Source organism: Halichoerus grypus, chromosome X (assembly GCF_964656455.1).
Source record: "Halichoerus grypus chromosome X, mHalGry1.hap1.1, whole genome shotgun sequence".
NCBI lineage: Eukaryota > Metazoa > Chordata > Mammalia > Carnivora > Phocidae > Halichoerus > Halichoerus grypus.
In genome coordinates, this window is record NC_135727.1 from 87,487,573 (window position 1) to 87,510,670 (window position 23,098).

Sequence of the window (23,098 nt, forward strand, 5' to 3'; positions counted from 1 at the left end):
ACTGAGCCACCCAGGCGCCCCGTTTTTTTTCACATTCTTATGGTGTCCTTTAAAGCAAAAATTTTTTCTAATTTTGAGGAAGTCATTTTCATCCATTTGGCATTTATTATCTGTGCTTTGGTGTCATAGCTAAGAATCCATCACCTAACCCAATGTCACAAAGATTTACTCCTATGCTCTCTTATAGAAGTTTTATAGTTGTAGCACTTACATTTGAGTTTTGGTCCCCTTTGGCTTAATTTCTATCTATGCTAGGAAGTTTGGATTCAAATTCATTTTTTAAATGTGAGTATCTAGTTGTCCCAGCACCATTTGGGACATGTAATTGTCTTGGCACTGCTGCCAACAATTAACTCACCGTGGTTGTATGGGTTATTTCTGGGCTCTCGGTTCTATTCCGTTGATCTCTATGTCCATCCTTACATCAGTACTACATCGTATTGATTACTGGAGCTTTGAAATAATGGTTGAAATCAGAATGCATGAGTCTTCCACCTTTGGTTGTCTTCTGCGAGATCGTTTAAGCTATTCTGGGGCCCTGAAATTTCCACATGAATTTCAGGATCAGTCTCTCAATTTCTAAAACACTGCAGTTAGAATATCGATAGGGATTATACTGAATGCTTGGATCAATTCGGGGAACGTTGCTAACTTAACATCAGGTGTCCCAATCCATGAACACAGGAGGTCTTTCCATTTATTTAAGTATGCTTTGATCTCTTTCAACTGTGTTTTGTAATTTTCGGTGCCTAACTCTCACACCTGTTCGGTTAAATTAATTCCTAAATCTGTCATTCTTTTGACTCTACTGTAACTGAAACTGCTTTCTCTTCTTACTTATTTGGATTGTTCACTGCTAATGTATAGAAACAGAATTGATTTTTGTGTATCAATCTAGTCTATGCTAGGGTTAAACTAACTATAGCCACAACAGAACTGAAGTCCAACTTGACTAACGAAAAGATCGACTCAAACACCGACACCCTCTGATGAAAAAGCAAACAAGAGGGACACATTACATACAAGGGAACAAACAGGATGGCAGGCTACTTACTCCTCAGAAGCCATGCGACCCAGAATTTTCGGATTCATGCAAATGCTTCTGAAAAATGAAGGTGAAACAAAAACTTCAAAACAAACAAAAAAGCTGAGGAAACGCACAGCCAGCAGATCTGCCCTACGAAACATGTTAAAGGAAGTACTTCGGGAAGAGGCAAATGATATCCAAAGAAAATCAGGGATCCTGGGGCACCTGGGTGGCTCAGTCGATTAGGCGTCTGCCTTCGGCTCGGGTCATGGTCCCGGGGTCCTGGGATCGGGCCCCGCCTCGGGCTCCCTGCTCGGTGGGGAAGCCTGCTTCTCCCTCTCCCTCTGCCTGCCGCTCCCCCTGCTTGTGCTCTCTCCCTCTCTCTCTGTCAAATCAATAAATAGAATCTTAAAAAAAAAAAAAAAAAAGAAAAATCAGGATCTATACAAAGAACTGAATAGTGCTGGGCATGGTAAAGTTGTGGCTGAATAGGAATTTTGTCTCTTATATTTAATCTCCTTAAAAGAGAAGTATCTAAAGTAATAATAGTAACAATGTATTATGGGGTTTAAGACACTGGTAGAAATAAAATGCAAGGCCACCACAGCACCAAGGATGGGAGAAAGGAAGTGGGGGTACAGTCGTATGATTCTTACAGTGTACATGAAGTGGTAGAATATCATTTGAATGCATGCTGTGACAAGCACCAATATATACTGTAAACCCTAGAGCAACCATGTGAAAAGAACCTTTAAGGTGTATAACTAGTAAGCCAACAGTGGAGATAAACTGCAGTAACAGCAAATGTTCAACTGATCCAAAATTATGGAGGGAATAGGAACATCTGAATAAAAAATACATATGATAGAAATATACAGCCAGCCAGATGGTACCTGTACATGTAAAGTGTTAACACGCTAAATGTACATTGCCTACACGTCAATTAAAAGACCTAATTTGACACTTTAGATAAAAATAGCAAGACCCAACTACATAGTGTCAAAAGAATCCCACTTTAAGTATAAATACATATATAAGTTAAAAGTAAGTGAATGGAAAATGGTAATGCTATGGTCTGAAGGTGTCTCCTCCCAAACTCTCATGTTAAGTATAACCCTCAAAGATGACAGTATTAGGAGGCTGGCCTTTGGGAGGGGTAGGTCCTCGGGCAGAGCCCTCATGAACGGGACAAGGGCCCTTATAAAAGAGGCTCCAGAGAGATCCAGGTCACACGACCACAAATCCGTGACCTAGAACAGGGCCTTCACTAGAGCCCAACCAAGCTGGCCCTTGATCTTGGTTCTCCAACCTCCATAACCGTGAGAAATAAGTTTGTGCATAAGCCACCTCGTCTGCGGTATTTTGTTCCTGCATCCCGACCACACTAAGACACACCCAGCAAACGTGAATCAAATGAGTAGCTGGAGGGGCTAAATTAATATTGCACAAATACACTGCAGAACGAGGATTATCACAAGGGAAAAGACAGATTTACATAAGAAAAGGGAGGTCTAGCCATCGAGAAGATATAAAAATCACGAACGCGCATGCATTTTTTAAAGCACAAGAGCTGAAAAGTAATAAAACTAAGAAGAAAAACAGACAAAGCAGTTATAGCGAGAGCCTTCAGCATTCTGCTGCCCACAACTGACAGTACAAGTGGACAGTACAATCAGACCCCTATGGAACACCGGAGCATCACTATCCACAGACATGACCTAACTGATACTTACAGAAGGACAGCGGAATACACATTCTTCTGAGGTGCACATACAGAGCTCACCAAGATAGACCACATGCTGTGCCACAGAGCAAATCTCAACTTCTAAAGGACTGAAATCATATAAACTAGGTTCTCTGACCACAAAGAATTAAAATAGCAATGGGTTGCCGCGAGGTATCTGGAAAACCACAAAATATTTTGAAATTAAATGACATTTCTAAATAACGCGGGGATCAAAGAAGAAACCGCAAGAAGTTGAAAAGGAAAACACAGTATATCAAAATTTGTGAGGTGAATCTAAAACAATGCACTGAGGGAAATTTCTATCATTAAATACTTGTATTAGAAAAGAAGAATTGTCTCAAATCAATTATCTAAGCTGTCACCTTAAGAAATTAAAAAAGCAAAATCAATTTAAACCTAAGGCAAGTGGAAAAAGTGTAACGGAGGTCTGAACAGAAATCAACTTAGTAGAAATCATAAAATCGACACAAAGGAATCAATGAAACTAAGAATGGGTTCTTTGACAAGATCAGTAAATCTAATAGGTTTAGCCAGAGTGATAAAAATGAACGAGGGCAGGGGCGCCTGGGTGGCTTGGCCCGATTAAGAGTCTGCCTTTGGCTCAGGTCATGATCCCAGGGTCCGGATCGAGCCCCGTGTCGGGTTCCCTGCTCAGTGGGAAGCCTGCTTCTCTGTCTCCCTCTGCCGCTCCCCCTGCTTGTGGCTCTGTCAAAGAAACAGATAAAATCGTTAAAAAAATGAATGAGGGCAGAGTGACACAGATGACTAATATCAGTTTTGCCAGAGGGGACATCAATAAAGATCCTTTAGAGATGAATTGGATAAGAAAATATTATTAAAAATATTATCCGAACAAAGATGAAATGGGAAAACTCCTTGAAAGACACTAGCTAGCAAACCTCAGTCAAGAAGTCGTTAACACGGGGACGCCTGGGTGGCTCAGATGGTTGAGTGTCTGTCTGCCTTTGGCTCAGGCCATGATCTCAGGGTTCTGAGACTGAGCCCCACGTCGGGCTCCCAGCTCAGCGGGGAAGTCTGCTTCTCCCTCTCCCTCTGCCTCTCTCCCTGCTTGTGCTCTCTCTCAAATTAATAAATAAAATCTTTAAAAAAAAAAAAAAAAAGACATAGTTAACACGAACGGCCCTATACCTGTCAAAGAGAATGAATTCAATAAATCAAACACAAAAAACCATTCTCTCACAAAAAACTCAAGGCTTAAGTGGCTTCATTGTTTAAATTCTATCAGGGGCGCCTGGGTGGCTCAGTCAGTTAGGCGGCTGCCTTCGGCTCGGGTCGTCATCCCAGGGTCCTGGGATCGAGTCCCACATGGGCTCCCTGCTCAGCGGGGAGCCTGCTTCTCCCTCTCCCTCTGCCTGCCCCTCTGCCTACTTGTGCTCTCTCTCTCTGTCAAATAAACAAAATCTATAAAAAAAAAATAAATTCTGTTAAACACAGATGGAAGAAATAATGCCAGTTTTGTACAAAATCTTCCAGGTAACTGAAGATGATGTTACACGTCCTAAAGCATGTTATAGAGCCAGCAACATCCCGACATCAAAGCAAGACAAGACGTTTGTTATAAATTACAGACTGTGAAAAAACATAAAGGGAAATATCACTATAGAGTTCAGAGCCTAGAAGGGAGAGCCATACTGCTCAACATCAATTACAGGAAGGGCTGTCCATTACAGACCCAACAGAAGACTAATCAACATGAAAGAACCTCAATTCCAGGCCCCAACACAGCATCGCCTACAAGATAGCAATTACCCCTGCAACGCAGCCAATGAGAACCTGTCATCATTCTGAACTCTTGCTTTTTCTCCAATGGACTTTTGTTCAAAACAACCCCTTCCGACTTCCTCCTTCTCCATAAAATAACATTCCTCTCCTTTGTTTGTTGGACTTGCCTAGGATTTTGCCTTAGGTTGCTTGTTCCAATTTCTAATTCTCCACTATTCCTGAATAGACCCATTTTTTTTTTGGCTGGTAAAATAACTGGCTGTTTTACTTTTAAGGCTAACAAGAGCAATGTAACTCATGAGCACAGATGCAGTAATCCAAAATAAATTAGCTGTTTGAAACCAACGATATATACAAAAGATAAAATACCATAGTGAAATGGCATTTGCTCTACGGCTTCAAGACGGGTTGAGTGTTTGATAATCAATCACTCTAACCGACCATAATAACAGACTAAAAATATATGAGCATCTCAACAGATGCATAAAAAGCATTTGATAAAATGTACCTGAGAAAAACTCCTAGCAAATCAGGAATAGAGAGGGGTTTCCATCTTAGTCTCTTAGGGGGGGATGTAACAAAGCTACCATAGACTGGATGAGTTACAGAAATAAGAGAAATGTATTTCTTACACTTTCGGATGCCGGGAAGCCCAAGATCAAGGTGCCAGCAGATTCGGCATCAGGCGAGGCCCTGCGTCCTGCCACACAGACTGCTGACTTCTTCTCCTCACATGGCAGGGGGGCTGAGGGAGCTCTCAGGGGTCTCTTTTATAAGGGTGCTAATGCTGTTCGTGTGGGCTCCATGCTCATGACCTGATCATCTCCCAAAGGCCCCACCTCCAATTACCATCATACTGGAGAAAGGCTTCACCATGAATGTTGGGGAGACGGCAATATTCGTTCAGTCTATGGCAACATCCTTAAACGGATAATTGGCACCTACAAAAAGATCGAAAGCTAATGTAATCGTGAATCGTCAAGGTCTGAATGCTTCCCTTCTAAGACAGCGAACACGGCAAGTATGTGTACTTTTGCCACTTCTAGTCGATAGTTTACTGGCTGTTCTAGCCAATAAAAAGGTCAAGAAGAAAGAAAGAAGTAACACAGGCATTATTCACAGGCAAAACCTGACTCCATAAAAAGAATCCACAGAAAAGTTACTTGAATTAAGAGGCCAGTTTAGCAAAGTAACAAGATACAAAATCAGTATGCAAAAGTCAATTGTTTGTATATACCGGCCATAAACAATCAAAAACGGACATTGTAAAAAGCAACACTACATAGTATACTACTAAAAACCAGGAAAGGGAAGTGTGCCACCATCGTCCCCACTCCCCAACTACAGAATTGTGGCTCAGAGGTTTTGAAGCAGAGAGCTCCTCTCAGAGGAATGAATTCCATTTGCAATGGAGTGTTTCGAAGGTTAGGCCTAGGGGCACTTTCAAAACAGTGGAGGCTGTGGTAAAAGGCAACCCGGAGGAGACTGGTGGAATTCCTGGACACAGAGGATCAACTGTAGGCTGGCTGGATTACCTGACACAATCAGGGAGAAGAGACAGCTGGAAGGAGCCTGCCTAGGGTCAGAACAAAATCTCAGACACTAACCTTGACAGCTGGCCCTTCAAAGGAGTGGGGATTTCACAGGTTCATATTATGAAGCAAGACAGCCAGGGCACTGTTGAAAACAGTAGAAGCAGCCCCCAGTTAGTGGACCTGGATAGCTGGGTTTGGTCAGGGAAAGAGACAATCAAAGACAGCCCCGCCCAAACCAGTCATCCCAAGGTGACAGCGGGCATACCCGTGTCGGCTCTCCCTGAGGAGTCAAACCTGAAGCATAACACAGCTAGGATGGGGGGCGAGGCTAGGGGGAGAGTGAGGAGTGAAAAGAGACTCTAAATAAACCAGCCAGACACTAAACAACTAAACAAGCTAACAGCAATAACAAACCCAGGAAGGGGTGTGACGGTCCAGTACCCAGAATTGCTATAATATTTTAGATAGTGTAGCAACCGGACTATTTTAGATTGTCAGGTTTCCAGACAAGAAAAAACACTTAGGATACATGCAAAGAAACAGGAAGGTATGAATAAGCGAGCAACAGAAACTGCCTGTGGTTGCAACCAGATGTCAGATTTGACAAGGAATTCAAAGTTGCTGTTATAAATAGGTCCAGAGAACAAAAGGAAACCTCAATCAAAGAAGTAAAGGAAGGTATGATGAAAATGTCCCATCAAATAGAGAATAACAATAAAGAGAGAACAATTATCAAAAAGAACCAAATAGAAGTTCTGGAGTTGAAAAGTGCAATAACTGAAGTCAAAAACTCACTCAAGGGGATCGACAGTTGTTGAACTACCAGAGAAAGATTTAGCCATCTTGAAGACAGACATACAGAGATCACTGAATCTGAAGAAAGAGAGGAAAACAAATGAGGAAAATAAATTGAGCTGCACAGGAATGTGGGACACTCTTAGGAACGCCCACAGAGAGCATGAGAATGCCACAACACAGACAGAAAGGAGCAGAAAAAATATTCAAAAGGAAACTGCCTGAAAGAAACTGAAGGAACTCCAGACAGGAGAAACGAGAAGAGATTCAGACATATCATAGGAAAAATGCTGAAAGCCAAAGGCAAGGAGAAACTCTTGAAAACAACAAGAGAAAATGACCTCTCACTTACGGGGGCAATCCAATCAGATTAACAGCAGACTTCTCAGCAGAAACAATGGAGGCCAGAAGGAAGTGGGATAATCATTGAAAATGCTCAACAACCAAGAATCTCATATCCAGTAAACTCTTTTTACAAATGAAAGCAACACTACTGAATTTGTTCCTTAGTTCTAACGGTTGTTTTGGTTTGGTCTGGTCTTTGTCAGAGTCTTCAGGGTTTTCTACGGATAAGAGCATGTCGTCCGAACCCGGTGGGCATGATGGCTTAAGTAAAATAAACCAGACACAGAAAGACAAACACTGCGTGATCTCACTTATACACGCAATCTAAAATAGACTCTTAGAAGCAGAGCATAGAACGATGGTTGCCAGGGGTTGGGGCAGGGGTAAGTGGGGATGTGATGGTCAAAGGTCCAAAGTTCTAATTATGCCAGAAAAATAGGTTCTGGAGATCTACTCTACAGCGCAGTGCCTTTAGCTGATGATACCGTGTTGTAGACTTAAAATCGCTAAGAGATGATCTTATGTTAAGTGTTCTTACCACTAATGATGGTAATATAGTAACAACCACACCCACAAGAACAAAGGGGGTGGGAGGAAACTGTGGGAGGTGATGGCTACATCTACGTCCTTGATGGCAGTGATGGCAGACATCTGCATACACACTCATCAAGTTGTACACACGAAATACATGCAGCTCTACCTATCAATCATACCTCCATAAAATGCACCTCTTTGGCACCACTAATCACAGGCGTAATTTTTATGTTTCTGTGTATGATGGTTAGAGGAACTATTCTCTTGTGATTTGGCACAAACGCCACGAAAACAGGGAAGTGTCTTTATTCATTCTATCCCCCAGGCACCCAACACAGTGTCTAGACAGTGGCTGGGGACTTGGTGAATCACAGTTAAATGAATGGAGTCTCTCTCCCTGTGTTTGTTACACACACACACACACACACACACACACACACACACACACACAGTCACCATCATACCCATGCAGATCAGTGAGCAGTGCCTGGGCAGACACCCTGAGGGGATCAGGAGGTGGAGGAGCACCAGCAGTTTTGCTAGATGGTGGCTCTGAGCTTCTGTAAGGTGAAGCAGCATGACTGTCAGCGGGGCTAAGAAGCTTTCTGAGTCTAAGGTCAAGGCTGGGACCTTTGTGCCTGCACACACTCGGTGTCCCCTTGTTACCGCCGATGGTGGGTCCTCAGAATGCTCATCACCACGTGCAGTGATTCCCTCCCAGACCTCGGGCCAGGGCGCCCTCTCCCCACAATAATGGAGCACGCTACTCTCTTAGCAGAAAAGCAAGGCCAGAAAATCGGTTTTCTGCTGTTCGTCCCCTCTTGACGTGTTTTCTCACCTTTTATTCACTTCCATGGTTCTCCTTGGAGTCTCCCAACCCAACCTGCTAATTCCCAACCAGTGTCTACAACACCTGTGCATGCGGCTCACTGGCGATGTAGGCGTCTACTGGAGGAGAGCTGGATCTAACTACGGGGCGGTGTATTTTCTTTCTGCTTTCTCGTCTGAATCTGTAAGCTTCCAGACGTCAAGAAAAGTACTCCAGCTGGCCCACAGGAGGAGAATGCTTCAGGTGAGGCTGCCACTCTCATGCACCGCAGGGCGCAAAGCAGTGCTGCCTCATAAGAACCACACGCTGCCCCGCTGCACCGCAGGGGCCCAAAGAGAATGAAAGCCTAAGAAACCTCAGTGCAGATCCTCATGTCAACGGCACAACCGTCTCCTCTCAGGGACATGCAAGCTGCTGTCTGGTCTGGTTTGGTTTCGACCTGCATCCTCTGGGGCGATTTCATAGCACTTGCAGACTTAGCTAACCTTCCATCCAAAGCTCTCTGCTTCCCCCGCTGCTCCTCTCTACTGTACCACATCGCTCCTCTCTGCATTAAATGCCCGGACTGGGTGTTCACCTGGCAAGGGTATCAAAGCCGCAGTCTTCATAAAAACGACTGGAAACTCGTACCAGAGACACTGGCTGTGCAACAAGAATGAAGATACAGCAAATCAAACAGTGAACAAAATGTTATTTGCAAATTATCTAGCGTCTCACACTTAGGGTAAATGACTTAATGTGGTGTACTCTCTTCCAGGCTTCATGCTATGCATTTTTTAAATCATGAGATTGGAGTGGGGAGGTCCTCTACACTCTTTCATCTGCTGTTTTGTTTCCTCACATTATACCATAAACTACTGTCCATCATGATAATGACGATGAGGATACTGATGCTGACGTCCGCATGTATAGACCTTGATATGAACCAGACACCCACTTAGTGATGTGCCTAGAGTGACTTGTCACCCCACAGTGTCTCATGCACTGAAGAGACAACATGTTCAATCCATACCCAGATCCAGTGTAATCAGATTAAGCTACTGCACACGTTCACCTGTCTTTTGAGCCAGAGGACACTGGACATGGAGGTGCACTGCAGTTTAGGGCCAAATCCCACGTCTCTTTATGCTTCTCTCTGACCTGGGTACCACCCTGACTCTGCCCTTGCTGGCTAGGTGGCTTTGGGTAAGTTACTTCCCCTCTTAACCTCCACGTGTCTCAGTTTCCTGGTCTGTAAACAGGGCATGTCAACCTTAAAAATACTTACCTCCCAGTGTTGCAGTGACTAGTCAATGACTTTAAAAAAAAGTCTATCTGTAGGGAAAGAGCTAAAAACAATGCCAGGCCTATAGTAAGCCTCCTGACGTGTGAGCTTCTATTCCTGTGTCTCTTTACTTCTGCTTTCTGCTTGTGCCCCTCATCCTTCCCTCCTGTTTGCCACGACTTCTCTCTTCCTGCCCCCAGTATACCTTCACCTCGCCCTCTCCCTTTCCCTCCCCACCGCCCCTTTCCTCAGACTCTCCAAAAACACTGTTTACCATCTCCTCATGCTGGAGCTCAGAACATATTAATACATCGGCCTTTTGTTCAATCAATAATGAATATTAGTGGAAGAGAAAAATCCACACGATAAAACTGGCCATGTGAAAACTCCATGAGAAATAAAGTCTTACCGATGACAATCTGACCTAGTAACAGTTTCATAGCGTTCCCGGATTCACCTGTGACCATCTGATGCAGGAGAAGTGGATTCGATAGAACTAACAGCAAGAAAAGAAGCCACGTGATGAGGTTCTTTGGCCTTTACACTTCACTCTTTGACATGATTATGCAAATTCACAGACTCGTGTTCTATCCTTATCCAGTGACCACTTACTTTTCCAACCACCGTACAAGACGTATGAACGGGTCACTTGGTCTAATTCCCTAGAGAAGTTTCCACTCGGACTTCATAATCACCCATAAGGAGAGCTGAATACTCACTATGCTAAGAAACATACGCCGTCCCCTGTGCCCCCGCCCCCGACTCAATTCTGGAGTCCCTGAGGAGCTGACGTGATCGCGCCAAGTCCCTCCAGTGAGTCAGAAGTAGTCTCGACACCATCTGTCCGGAACACGCTTCGGGGAGATGTGGGAAGGACAAGAGGAACAGCAGCTAGAACTGACTGACAGCTCTCCACATGCCAGGCGCTGTCCTGACAACTTTCCTTGTCTTAACACAGAAGGTGCTCTAAACTGCCCCACTAACTAGTATTTCCATGTTGCTACAGGAAACGAGGCTCACGGATGTTACGGAACGTGCTCAGTGTCGCCCAGCTGTAAGTGGTGGAGGCACAGGTCTGAAGGCGTTGTGGAAAACTCACCCTGCTGTGTATTTCTTCAATCAATGGTAAGCTCCAATGGCCACCGCAAAATATTTAGAATAACGGCTAACACAGACCAGACTGGTTTTATAGCATGGAACCGCGCAGGACACAGAAATGTGATTTCAACAGCAATCACGTAGATGGAAGCTCGACAGGACTGGATTCAGGAGACTTTCTGGAAACAGTACTCTCAGAGCCTCCTTAAGAACAGCAGACAGGACGTCAGTCTCCTAGCCAAAGGCGTTGGGTTTGTGCACCAGAGAAGGCACCAAACTGGTGTCGCTTCTGCACCCTCACAGTGGAGAGAGAAGCCTGGTGGCAGGAAAAACAGAGGACCATTCTCCTGCTCCAGTAGTTCCCAGACAAGCTGCCCACATGAGTCAGAACCCAGGAACACTGAAAAAATGCACATGCTGGGGCGCCTGGGTGGCGCAGATGGTTAAGCGTCTGCCTTCGGCTCAAGTCATGATCCCAGGGTCCTGGGATCGGGCCCCACGTCGGGCTCCTGGCTCAGCGGGGAGTCTGCTTCTCCCTCCCCCTCTGTCTCTCCCCCTGCTCATGCTCTCTCTCTCCGTATCTCTGTCTCAAACGAATAAATAAAATCTTTAAAAAAAATGCACACACTCTGATCCACACCCAGTGAATCTCATTTAGTGTGGCTACGACGGTGCCCTAGAATCTGGGATTTTTAACTCTGCCTAGGAAACACTCAAGAACTTTATTAGGCCCCTTTGGGAGCAAGCCTGTCTCCAAGGTACTGACTTTCTGGACAGACACGCACATGAGAAGACCAGCGTGAAAGCAGGCAAGAAGAAAGGACATAATGAACACGGCGCGAGAGGCAAAGCAAGGGCAGGGCAGTGCATGTTCTGAGAAGACATCATGACCCCGCTGGCCTTTCTTCCTGAAGGCTTCCGTCTGTCTTATCTCAAAACCATTTTCTTTGGGGCGCCTGGGTGGCTCAGTCGTTGGGTGTCTGCCTTCAGCTCAGGTCACGATCCCAGGGTCCTGGGATCGAGCCCCGCATCGGGCTCCCTGCTCAGCGGGAGGCCTGCTTCTCCGTCTCCCACTCCCCCTGCTTGTGTTCCCTCTCTCGCTGTGTCTCTCTCTGTCAGATAAATAAATAAAATCTTAAAAACAAAACAAAACCACATTTTCTTCAAGGCCAGTGGATGGGGATGGTGACAGGAGATGACATTTAGATCCCACGACGGCATGGGCTTTTCTCGAGGACCATGCATCCCGTATGATGTGAGGTTATGCGATCTATTATCCCCACCTCCTCTCAGCCTTCGGTTCATTCTCGCACCCACGCTCCATTCCACATCAGCCTGGAGCAACCAGAACTTGGGGCCAATGTCTTCCCTTCCCCTGCCAGAAACCTGCCCCTGACCTTAGAAGATCGTCTCCCTCTTCTCCTTGCAGCTGTCCGTCTGTGATCTCACCTGCTGGCCCAAACAGGACAGTAGCTTCAAGCCCTAGCCCAGCCCCCCCTCTGCTGTCCGCACGTGGAAAGGCTTCTCATCAACGAGGAGAAGCCCAGGTCCAGGAGCTAAGAGCCATGACTACCACAAAACCATCCTGGGCACTGACATCCCATGGCAGTGGTGACCCCCGAAACAAAGCTTTACCTCACACCCTAGCTGTCCCAGAAACATTTTCTCATCACAGTAAGCAGACAGAAGAGGAAGGTGCCCGGAATCCTTCCTGGGGGGCACTGTGCCCTCCTCCACGCTGCCACACTATTTCCTCTGACCAAATGCAGGCAAGGACCACAACATTCCTATCCTTCCGTTGTGAATACGAGGCTTTGGGGGGAGGGTACCTGCAATAATAATACTTAATATTTAAACCAAAATACTGGCGCATTTTGAAAAGTTCAGAGGGCAATTTTGATTGTTGAAATGATGGAAGGGAGGTCCCGGCATTTAGGAAGGGAAAGTTGCAGGGATGCAAACCTTTTTTGCAGAGACTTCAATGCACTGGATTCTCCATGAATGTAACTTCCCTGTAAACGGAGGGAAACTGGCATGTTGTTTTACCCGGAAAGGTACCAATAACCCTTGACCGTTTTGGCAAACACATCGGCGAAAGCCATTCCCTTCTTGGCTTTGAGTCTGCGACCACATGCCAGTTCTGGCTCGGTAGCTGCGGCTGTGCATGGAGGAGACAGGATGAGGGGAACCCAAGTGTACGGACCAGATGCAGCTTCTGCACGATATGCTGGGAAAGGACGGGAAGAATTCAGTGGGAGATGTTCATCGTGTGATCTGCCAGGAGCGGCCGAACAAAACCAGCTTAACCACTGCCACTTTGCTTCCATGTCTGTCTCCCTCACCAGACTCCTACCTCCTTCTTGGAAGGTTGGACACACACCCAGTTCATCGTGGTGTCCTCAGGCCGGAGGCCCCGACACTTAGCAGAAGGCCAGTCCACACCTGTGGAACTGAAGGAAACTGGGAATGGCTGGACCCCGCGTCATAATGACGAACCACACGACAGAACCATGTCCAGACTGAAGCATGTCAGGCTGCAGAGGGCGGGACGCGAGTGCCACAGGCCTGTCTTAGGACCCCTGCAGCAGGGTCCCAGCAGCCTGCGGTACTCATCTCCCACTACATCCCTCAGGGGTCCCAGATTTGACCAGTTCAAACAATTCTCACCAACCATAAAAGTCTAACGTAGTAAAAGAGATAACTTACTGCTTAAGTGTCTGTCTGAACCTTGTTTTTAGCTGGCCTGAGGCACAAATTCAGGCACAGCATACTCTGGGCGGGAAGCAGAAGCGGACCTGAAAGTCTTCCAGGCTGAGGCAGCGGCAGGCTAGGCAGAGCGCGCACACACGAAGTGTAATCGCAGAGGGCACACGCGACACTCCTGGAACAGAGTTTACAACTGTTAGGGAGCCCAGAGCTGGACACACACGAATCAGGCGATACAGCTCACCAGGGCCTCGCTGTGGCCTCCCACCACGGGACCTTCCCCTCCAGGACTCCCCGTCTGAGCCCTTGCTTTCAGAGGGCTGCCTGGAGGCAGTCAGTTCCAAAAGTGTGGCCTGTCCACACACCAGTTCACCTCCTTCCGAGGGAGGAGGTCATGTGGAAGTGCGGCGCAGGCAGAGCCCCAGAGCTGGGGCCACGCCTGCTGTCCCACAGTCAGAGCTCTGGCAGGCGTGGCTGCAGGCTCAGCAGCCAGTTTGCATCAAAGTGCTCACAGCCACTGGGAAAGACTGCACTGCGAGTATTTCTTCAAAACAAAACAGACAGGGGGCGCCTGGGTGGCTCAGTGGGTGAAGCGTCTGCCTTTGGCTCAGGTCGTGCGTGATCCCAGGGTCCAGGGATGGAGCATCTCCCTCTCCCTCTGCTGCTCCCCCTGCTTGTGCTCTCTCTGTCAAATAAATAAATTTAATCTTAACAAAAAATAGACAGTTTCCAGGAACAGTTTGGACAAACAGAGGTCATTAATGTCTTTGCTTCCTCCCGCTGCCTCTCCCCAGGTGCCAGGTTTGCGTTTTCTCCACTGTTACAAAATCAGCGTGTACAATTCTGAAATCGAACTTTCACATTTCTTTACTTATCCCCTCCTCTCCTCTAAACCTTTTGTATGGAGGGGCTGTTCTCAAAAGGGACAAAAGCGTTTGCATAGAAAAACCTATTGCATAACGACAAAGACTCGTGATCATTAGGGACTGTCAGGATGAAATCCTGAATTTTCAACATTTTCAAAATGGGTTTACATCACCTCCTGCCCTTTTTGTCTCTCTCATTCATGCAGCGACCAGGCTAGAAAAGGTCGTTCCCTTGCTGGGCGCAGCTGCATTGAACAGCGGCCCTGCCTCACATCTTGAATCAATTTTCTCAATGCATCCAGACGCCAACAGCCACAATGTTCGAAGCCATTTTGAAATCCTCCCTTTTCCCCTCTCACTGAAAGTTTATGGAAACTGCTAGCAGTAAACGGACACTTGCCGGTGACCACACAGGGGCCAGGGGGCTTCCTGGTTGGAATGGGGGGAGGGCCAGCCACAGCGGCAGTAAGCAAGGTGAGGAAAAGGCTGGAGTGCTTTCCCCCCCACCCCGTCTTTGCCTCTAGTTTACGGAAAGCTTTTTCTGGCTCAGGGAACTGATTAAATCTGTTTCCTCCCACTTGGGAGGAGAGAGCGTGTTAAACTTTCAACATTTTTGGCTGACCCAAAGCTCACCTTTGGGAAGGTCTGTATCCTCTTGCCTGGCCCTGAGAAAATCAAGCCCCAAGTCCTAAGGTGGCTACAACAGTTGAGCTGCTGCTTCATACCATGGGTATATCCACAGTCACTGGGCACAAACGGTTCATCCCCTCTACCGCGTCAGCCTTCCCTTACTCAGAGAAGTCTTTCAGCACATTTTAGTGAGGCAGGGTCTTCTCGCTAGTGAGTCCCACGGCTACCACCGCTGTTTCCGACGTCCCAAGACCACCCTTGCTTTCGGTGAATCCCCAGGAGGGCCCAAAGGACTCAGCACACAGTCATCCTCAGGGTTAAGATTTATTACAGCAAAAGGATACAAAGCAAAATTACCCAGGGGAAAAGGGCCCCTGGGTAACATCTGGAGGAAACCAGTGCAAGCTTCCAAGAGTCCTTTCCCAGTAGAGTCATGCTATTTGTACCTCCAGCAACAAATCATGGTAAGTCACACGAAACGCTGTCTACCAGGGAAGCTCATGACTAACACCGTGTCTGAGGTTTGTTTTGGGGGCTGGACACAGAGGCACTCTCTGCCTAGCACGTACAGAGATTTCAGATTTCCAGAAGGAAAGCAGGTGTTTAGCATGAAACATATTGTTTGGACAGTTTAGGAAGAGTAAAGCATCCTGCTCGGGTAGGGAATGGTGGGAAGCCTTCCGAAATTCAAGTTCCCGGATGCAAGGTAAGGGCCAGCATGCTGATCTCTGCAAGGATAGCGGTTTCGGGCCTGCTATGTTAACTCTTCTCTGCACAACACCCAACAACAATGCTTCGAGATGCATCACCAAGTCAGACAGAAGGGAAGGATAAATGAACAAATCTACAAATGATAGCTGTAGAGCTCAACACTCTCTCAGTAATATGCAGAAGGAACAGGAGAAAATCAGCAATATGTGGATGAACTGAACAACACCGTGAACTACCTGGATGTAAGCGACAAGTACAGAACCCTTCCCATAGCAGCGGCAGAATATACATTCTTTTCAAGGGCATATGGGAGTTTTACCAAGGTACCCTGCATCCTGGGTCATAAAACAAATATTACAGGTTTTTTTTTTTTAAGATTTTATTTATTTATTTGACAGAGAGAAACACAGCGGGAGAGGGAACACAAGCAGGGGGAGTGGGAGAGGGAGAAGCAGGCTTCCCGCTGAGCGAACAGCCCGATGCGGGGCTCGATCCCAGGACCCTGGGATCATGACCTGAGCCGAAGGCCAAATATCACAAGTTATAAAATAGTTGAAATCATACGGAGAATGTTGCCTGAGCAGAAGAGAAAAACTACGAGTATGTAAGAAAAAGTGAAGAGGAAAATCTCCAAACACAAGGAAATTACACCACACGCTTCTAAATAATCCATGGGGCGCGCAAAGGGCAAGTCTCAAGGGAAATTAGAGAATATTCTGGATACTAACCCCTTATCAGATGAACTGAATGGAAATGAAAATACAACATATCCAAATTTGCAGGATGCAGCTACAGCAGCGTTGGGCAGTAAATGTACAGCATCAAATGTTTGCATTAGAAAGAATCAAGGACCCAAATCAATAATGAAAGCTTCCCCCTTAAGAAACTAGAAAAAGAAAATAAACTCAAAGCAAGTAAATAAGGGAAACAGACATTAGAACAGTTATCAGGAAAAGAATAGTCATTGAAACCAAAAGCTGGTTCTTTGAAAAGGTCAGTAAAATTCATAAATTTCTATCCAGACTGACACAGAAAGAAAGATAAGGAAAGATACAACTTAACACTATGAGGAAAGAAATAGGTTACAGACTCTACAGCGAAAAGATTCTAACAAATAACTATGTACCTACATTTGGCAACTTAGATGAAACAATCAATTGCTTGAAAGACACCGACTATTAAAACTCAACCAAAAAAAAAAAAAAACACAAAAAAACACACAAAACAAAACACCACCCAGATTATCTGAAAAACATACACATTATTTTAAAAATGTTATCTTTTAAAAACTTTCAGGAAAGAAATCTCCAGGCCCTGACGGTTTCTCTGGAAAATCCTACCACACATTTAAGAAGAAACAACAGCAATTCTATACAACCCCTTCAAGTAAATAGAAGACAGGGAACATTTCTTGAATCATTTTATCAGATCACCATTACCCTGACACCAAAATCAGACAAAGACAGTACTAGCAAATCCAATTCAATAATATATAAAAAGAATAATACAACACGACCCAGTTGGGTTTATCCTAGAAATGCAAAGGCAGTGCAGTATTCAAAAATCAATGAATAGGGGCACCTGGGTGGCTCAGTTGGTGAAGTGTCCCACTGTTGGTTTTGGCTCAGGTCATGATCTCAGGGTCCTAGGGTGAAGCCTTGCCTTGGGCTCCATGCTCAGCAGGGAGCCTGCTTGTCCCTCTCCCCCTGCTCCTCCCCCCCCCCCACACTCCCAGGCACTCTCGCTCTCTCTAAAAATAAGTAAATAAATCTTTTAAAAAGTCAATTAATAAATCAATTATATTAGCGTATCAAAAAAAGAACCACATGATCATATCAATTCATGCAGAGAAAGCATTTGACAAAATTCAACCGCCATTCATGATAGAACAAGTCCGCAAACCAGGAACAGAAGGGAGTTTTCTTAACCTGGATTTAAAACATCTTACAAAAATACCTACACCTCCCATCCTACTTAATGGAGAAAGACTACATGTTTTCTCCCTAAGACCAGGAATGAGGCTAGGATATCCACTCTCCCCTCTGTTATTCAATATTTGCTGGAAATCCTAGCCATTCCAGAAAGGAAAGAAAAAAGAAAGATCAGGAAGGAGGAAATAAAACTGTTCCAATTCACAGATGACATGATTATGTACACAGATAATCCCATGAAATTAAACAAAAAACCTCCTAGAACCAGTAAGTGCATCCAACGCTGTTGCAGCATACAAGCTCAACACAAAAAGTCAAGCAAATTTCTACATGCTAGCAATGAACAATTACCTAACAAAACAAAAAGCAGAAATCACTGGCACATACCACTTAAAATAGCTTCCCCCCTCAAACCTAGCGAAACATACACAGGATCCGTATGCCCTAAACTACAAAAAGAGGAGGAAAGAAGTACAAGAAGGCCTGGACAAATGGAGACACATACTGTGTTCATGGGTTGATAAAGTCAGTATAATTTAGATGTCAACAGGTCCCAAAGGGATCCATCATATTAATACAATTCCAATCAAAAATCCCAGTAGGACTTTTTTGGAAATATACACTGATTACGAAGTTTAGGTGGAAAGGCAAAGGAAGTAGAATAGTCAAATAATTTTGAAAAAGAAAAAGGAAATTGGAGGAGTAACACCAATTTTATGATTTACTACGCAGCAACAGCCAAGATACGGAAACAACATCAGTGTCCATGGAGGGATCAATGGATCACGAAAATGTGCTATAGATACACGATGGAATATTATTTGGCCACAAAAAAAGAAGAAAATCCTGCCTTTTGCAACTACATGGATGGACCCTGAAGGCTTTATACTGAGGTAAGTCAGACAGACAAAGATAAATACCTTACGTTGTCACATATGTGGAAATTTAAAAAGCAAACTCATAGAAATAGAGATGAGAATGGTGTTTGCCAGAGGTTGGGGGGAAACGCTGGTCTTCGGTACAAAATTCCAGCCCGAAGATGAATAAGTTATGGGGATCTAATGTATATAGACAGCACGGTGACTATCACTCACAATACTGTATTAGATATGGAAAGTTAAGAGAGTAGATCTTACATGTTATCAGCACACAAAAAATGGTCATTATGTGAAAGAACAGAGTGTTAGCTAACTTTACATAGTAAATATTTCACAGTGTATACATGTATCACATCATCACCTTGTATACCTTACGTTTACTTATGTTATGTATCAATAGTATCTCAATAAAGCGGAAAAAACAGAATTATCCCCAGCATGTTCCAGTGGGAGCCCCTTCAAGCAATTTTGTGTGTCCTTCTGACAGCAGCCAATCCTTCCTTGACCTGTCCCTTATTACTGGTACCACAAGTTGAGCCAGGCTCATTTCTCCTTTCCCTCTGCCATCCCAACACACACGCGTATGAACATCTGTATCTATCGATCTATGCCTATATGCACACATACATACCGAAAAGCGTGAGTTCACATGGAGACCTCCAATCGCAATGTAACACCTCAGAATTTGTTTGTTTTCTTCCCTTCTGTATCTGAAACTCCGTTTTCCAAGAGCGAGAGTCATGTCTCCCAGTATCTTTTTACACATTTACTGAGTTGATGAATCCCACTGTATATAAGCCATCCCTCCTGCACGACAGAGGCCCACCCTCACATGCTCTGCTGAACCACTCCCTGACCTTGACCTCCATACACCACTCGAGTTAGAATCCTTGAGCCAGTTGGCCTTCTCCCCATCCAACCCCCAGGGACATCCTCCTCACCACCTTGGGCTCTGTCCCCAGTGCAGCCTGCTCCTATGTATGGATGCCCTTGCCACTGTGCCTGGGCTCTGACTCCTCAAGTAGGGGATGCCCCTCCACACATACACTTGCCTTGCTCTGTAGCACCGAAGGGCTTTAGCGCTGAACTGCTCAGGCACAGAAGAGAAGAGAAGGGAAAGAAAGGGGAGGGGAAGAGGTGAATATACCTCAGTACAATCAGTTAATTAAGGTGAACTGGGCTAAATCTGGGCAATATCATGAAGCCAGTGCTTTTTTTCCCCTCCCTGCTCTCCAGCTTCCTCTTCCTGCCTCTCTTCTCTACCCCTGTTCTTTCTCAGTCCTGACCTCCATCAAATGTAGAAAGGTAATGAGGGTCATGATTCCCGTATGATCATTTACATCAGCTGGCTGGCTGACATCCAGTGTGGACGGCATCCACCCTGCAGCTCTGACACTCAAGCCCTCTGTCTCTCGTGGCGGAGCACAAGGTTTCCCCCTCTTTTAGCAATTTCAGGTGTAAGCAGGAGAGCAGATTCCGTGCACTTCTCGGAGCCTTGGGTCCTCTGTCTGTAAAATGGGGATGAAGCCCACCTCCCTCACAGGTTGTGGGAGAAACAGAGACAGCAACACCAGACACCTTTCGATGAGCTCTATGTGTCAAACCCAGCGACGAGGGCTTTGACCAGCATCACAGGACTCCTTGATATCCAGGAACACACCCAGTGGATTTCCCCTCAGCACTGTTGCACCTGCTGCTGTACCTTCTGCCTCCAGTGTTCTAACAATGCAGGTGGTTCCACGGCCTGCTCCTTCACTTCCTCAGGCCTCTGCTCAGTCATTACCGTCTGAGGGAGTCCTTCCCTCATCACCCTGAATCAGTAACAACATGCTCCCCACATACTCTTTCCTCTAACCGCCTTATCTTTCTATGGAGCACTTGCCACCCTCTGATAATCAACATATACTCACTGGCTAACTCTATGAAATGCGAGACTTTGTCAGTTTTGTCCTGTGTTGTATTCCAACTCCTAGAAAAGTACTCAGGCACACAGCAGGTGATCAGAAAATTCTTGGGGAACGATGGCTGGGAGTCAGGACCCTGACACACACTTCTAAGTTGCACAGGTACCCTCCAAGACAGGCACTGGCCCCATTTTATTGATTGTGATCCATATTCAGGCTTCAGGAGACAGGTGACTTGCCCAATGACACAAACAGGATTTGGGGCTCTGGGCTTTGGAATCATATCTGCCACGTTCCAAAACCCTCGGTTCCTGGACAGAGACCTCACAACCACAAAGGTCAAAGATTTTACTTCTGAGACACAGAGCCCAAACAGCTCAGATACCCAGAGACAACAAAAACAGATCACTGAACACAACCTAAAAAAGATCCCCAAAATCCCTGCACAACGAGCTCACAACTTGAGTCACAGACTCCCCAAAGCAACAGAGATCATACACACTGAGACAACTCCCACACGCCAACAGACCAACGTCTTCACTCTAAGGACACAAATTAAATCTGCTCAGCTACGTCACATCCTAGAGAGACTCCCAAACCATGCAGACACCTCCCAAGCTAATACAAAGACCTCCAAAAACAGAAAGACATTTAAGCTCAAATAACTCGGAAACATCACAGAACCTTCAGAGAAAGCCCCCAGACAAATGAGAGAACCTACACGTACCTCGCACACAGACTCCCCAACAGCTCAGATCCTTTACACCTTAAGACAGTGCCCCCCACCCCAGGCAGCTCAGAGACATCACAACTTGAAACCCAGAATCACACACAGCTCAGAGACCTCACACCCTAGGGTGCAGCTGCCAACACAGAGATCTCAAACCCAGGGACACCAATGCACAAAACGCTCAGAAAGTGCACCCCCAGATATACAGACACACACAGCCTAAAACACCTTATCCCATGGCGTACACAATCCACTCAGACAGCATAGCCCATTCACTCACAATCCCCCCAAAGCCTCAGAAAGATCAAATGTACCCAAACTGCATCTGTACTGACCTACCTGTAGCGATACACATCCCCAAACTGCCTGACACACTCCACTTCTTCCTAGGCAGGGACGCCAACCAAGCGCACAGACCTCGCCCTGGACATTAATTGATTGCACCTGGAGGACTGACGGCACCGCGCCAGACGCGCCCGGCTGAACAAGACTGAAAGAGCTCACGTGAAGACGGCACGGTCACCGCGCGCGTCCGCCGCCAGACACAGCTGTTGCGCGGAACCTCGCCACCGACTAGGGCAGCATCTTCAGCCCCTCGGGGCAGTCGGTCGGTGAGCAGTTCAACTCGGAGAAAAATTCTACACTCTGAAAGGCCACACACACACACGCACGCACACACAAACACCACACACACCCCTCACCCCGAGTTCCAGCTCCGCCAGCGTCTTGCCCACCCCAGCCAGACGACCAATAGGAACTGGGCAGGCGAGGACGGAGGCGGGGACTAGTAGGCACTGTGCGCCCCGGAAGGGTTTACGCCGGCCATCTCACCGGAACCAATCACCGCGTAGAAAGTCTCTGACCCCGCCCCCCCACAGTGGAGAGCCAATCCCTCGCCCGGTTGTTGCTCAGCTGGACGTGACCATGTAGAGACGGAGGGGTGGAATCGGCGAAGTGAAGGGAAGGCGGAGGCCTCACACCGGCTGTCCACTCGGGCTCAGATGGGCCAGGAGAATGGAGTGCAGCGGGCGGGGAAGGACCCGGCGGCGCTATTAGCGCCTCCGCTGGGAACCGTGGCTGATGCAGACCTTCGGTGTTGTCACCTACACAATGGATTGTTCCAAGATCGGACGCCCCCTCCCTAATGGTACCTCCTGGCGAGGACGGTCCTACCTCCGTGCCCCTGAGAGGTACTTCCAGAGACTCTTCCTGTTCCATCTCGAGCGCCCCTTGGTGGTGCGAACCTGGAATGGCTGGTCGAAGCCGATGCCCAGGGGCCTTCCAGGCTGGCCCCAGAGGGAGGGAGGGCAAAGCCAGGAGGCAAACCTGACAGCTCGCTGCAGTCTTGGACTCGGGGGAAAAAATCTTCCTGAGCTGAAATTTACCTCCCTCCAGTGGCCACCATTGTACCAGGGAGCGTTGCAAGCGTTTTTCAAGTGCTGGGCGTTGTGCTGGCTTGTGTCTCCCTGGGCAATGCAGCATGGGTCTGGTGGGGGAGCAGGGGCAGGAAGGCTAGAGCACCGGACTGGTGTTAGAGGCCTGGTGTGGGGCAGGCCTCTGTGGTTGACTATGAGTAATAGGTCAGAGGGATGGCGGGGTCTTTGGTTCTGTTAGGGACGGGGCCATCTCCCAGGAGCCCCAAGGACACTGAGAAAGTGAGATAAAGACCGCCGACTTCGTCACCAGCCTGTCACCCCTGAACATGTTCCCTAGGAGGATCCTTTAGCCTGTGTAGCTATGTGTCTCATCACAGCCTTGCATTTATTTACTCATTCTCTCATTCATTCATTAATTCCCTCCAAATTAGGTGTCAGGCAATATTGTG

At 46.5% G+C, this 23,098-nt stretch overlaps 1 protein-coding gene across 16 annotated transcripts in view; it reads right to left on the reverse strand.

Annotated features, from left to right (window-relative positions):
• The window catches only part of LOC144378686 (protein FAM156A/FAM156B-like), a 41,579-nt gene extending 19,517 nt beyond the window's left edge, over positions 1-22,062 (reverse strand). Inside the window, exons 1-6 of one of the 16 annotated variants that reach the window (XM_078064525.1) lie at positions 21,975-22,041; positions 13,624-13,798; positions 12,880-12,929; positions 9,133-9,197; positions 1,055-1,102; positions 359-538 (exon numbers count right to left, since the gene is read on the reverse strand). The gene's annotated coding sequence lies outside the window, so the exon portion shown is untranslated. The other 15 variants (XM_078064524.1, XM_078064526.1, XM_078064529.1 and 12 more) reach the window with 15 other exon arrangements.
• Between the last annotated feature and the right edge of the window lie 1,036 nt (positions 22,063-23,098).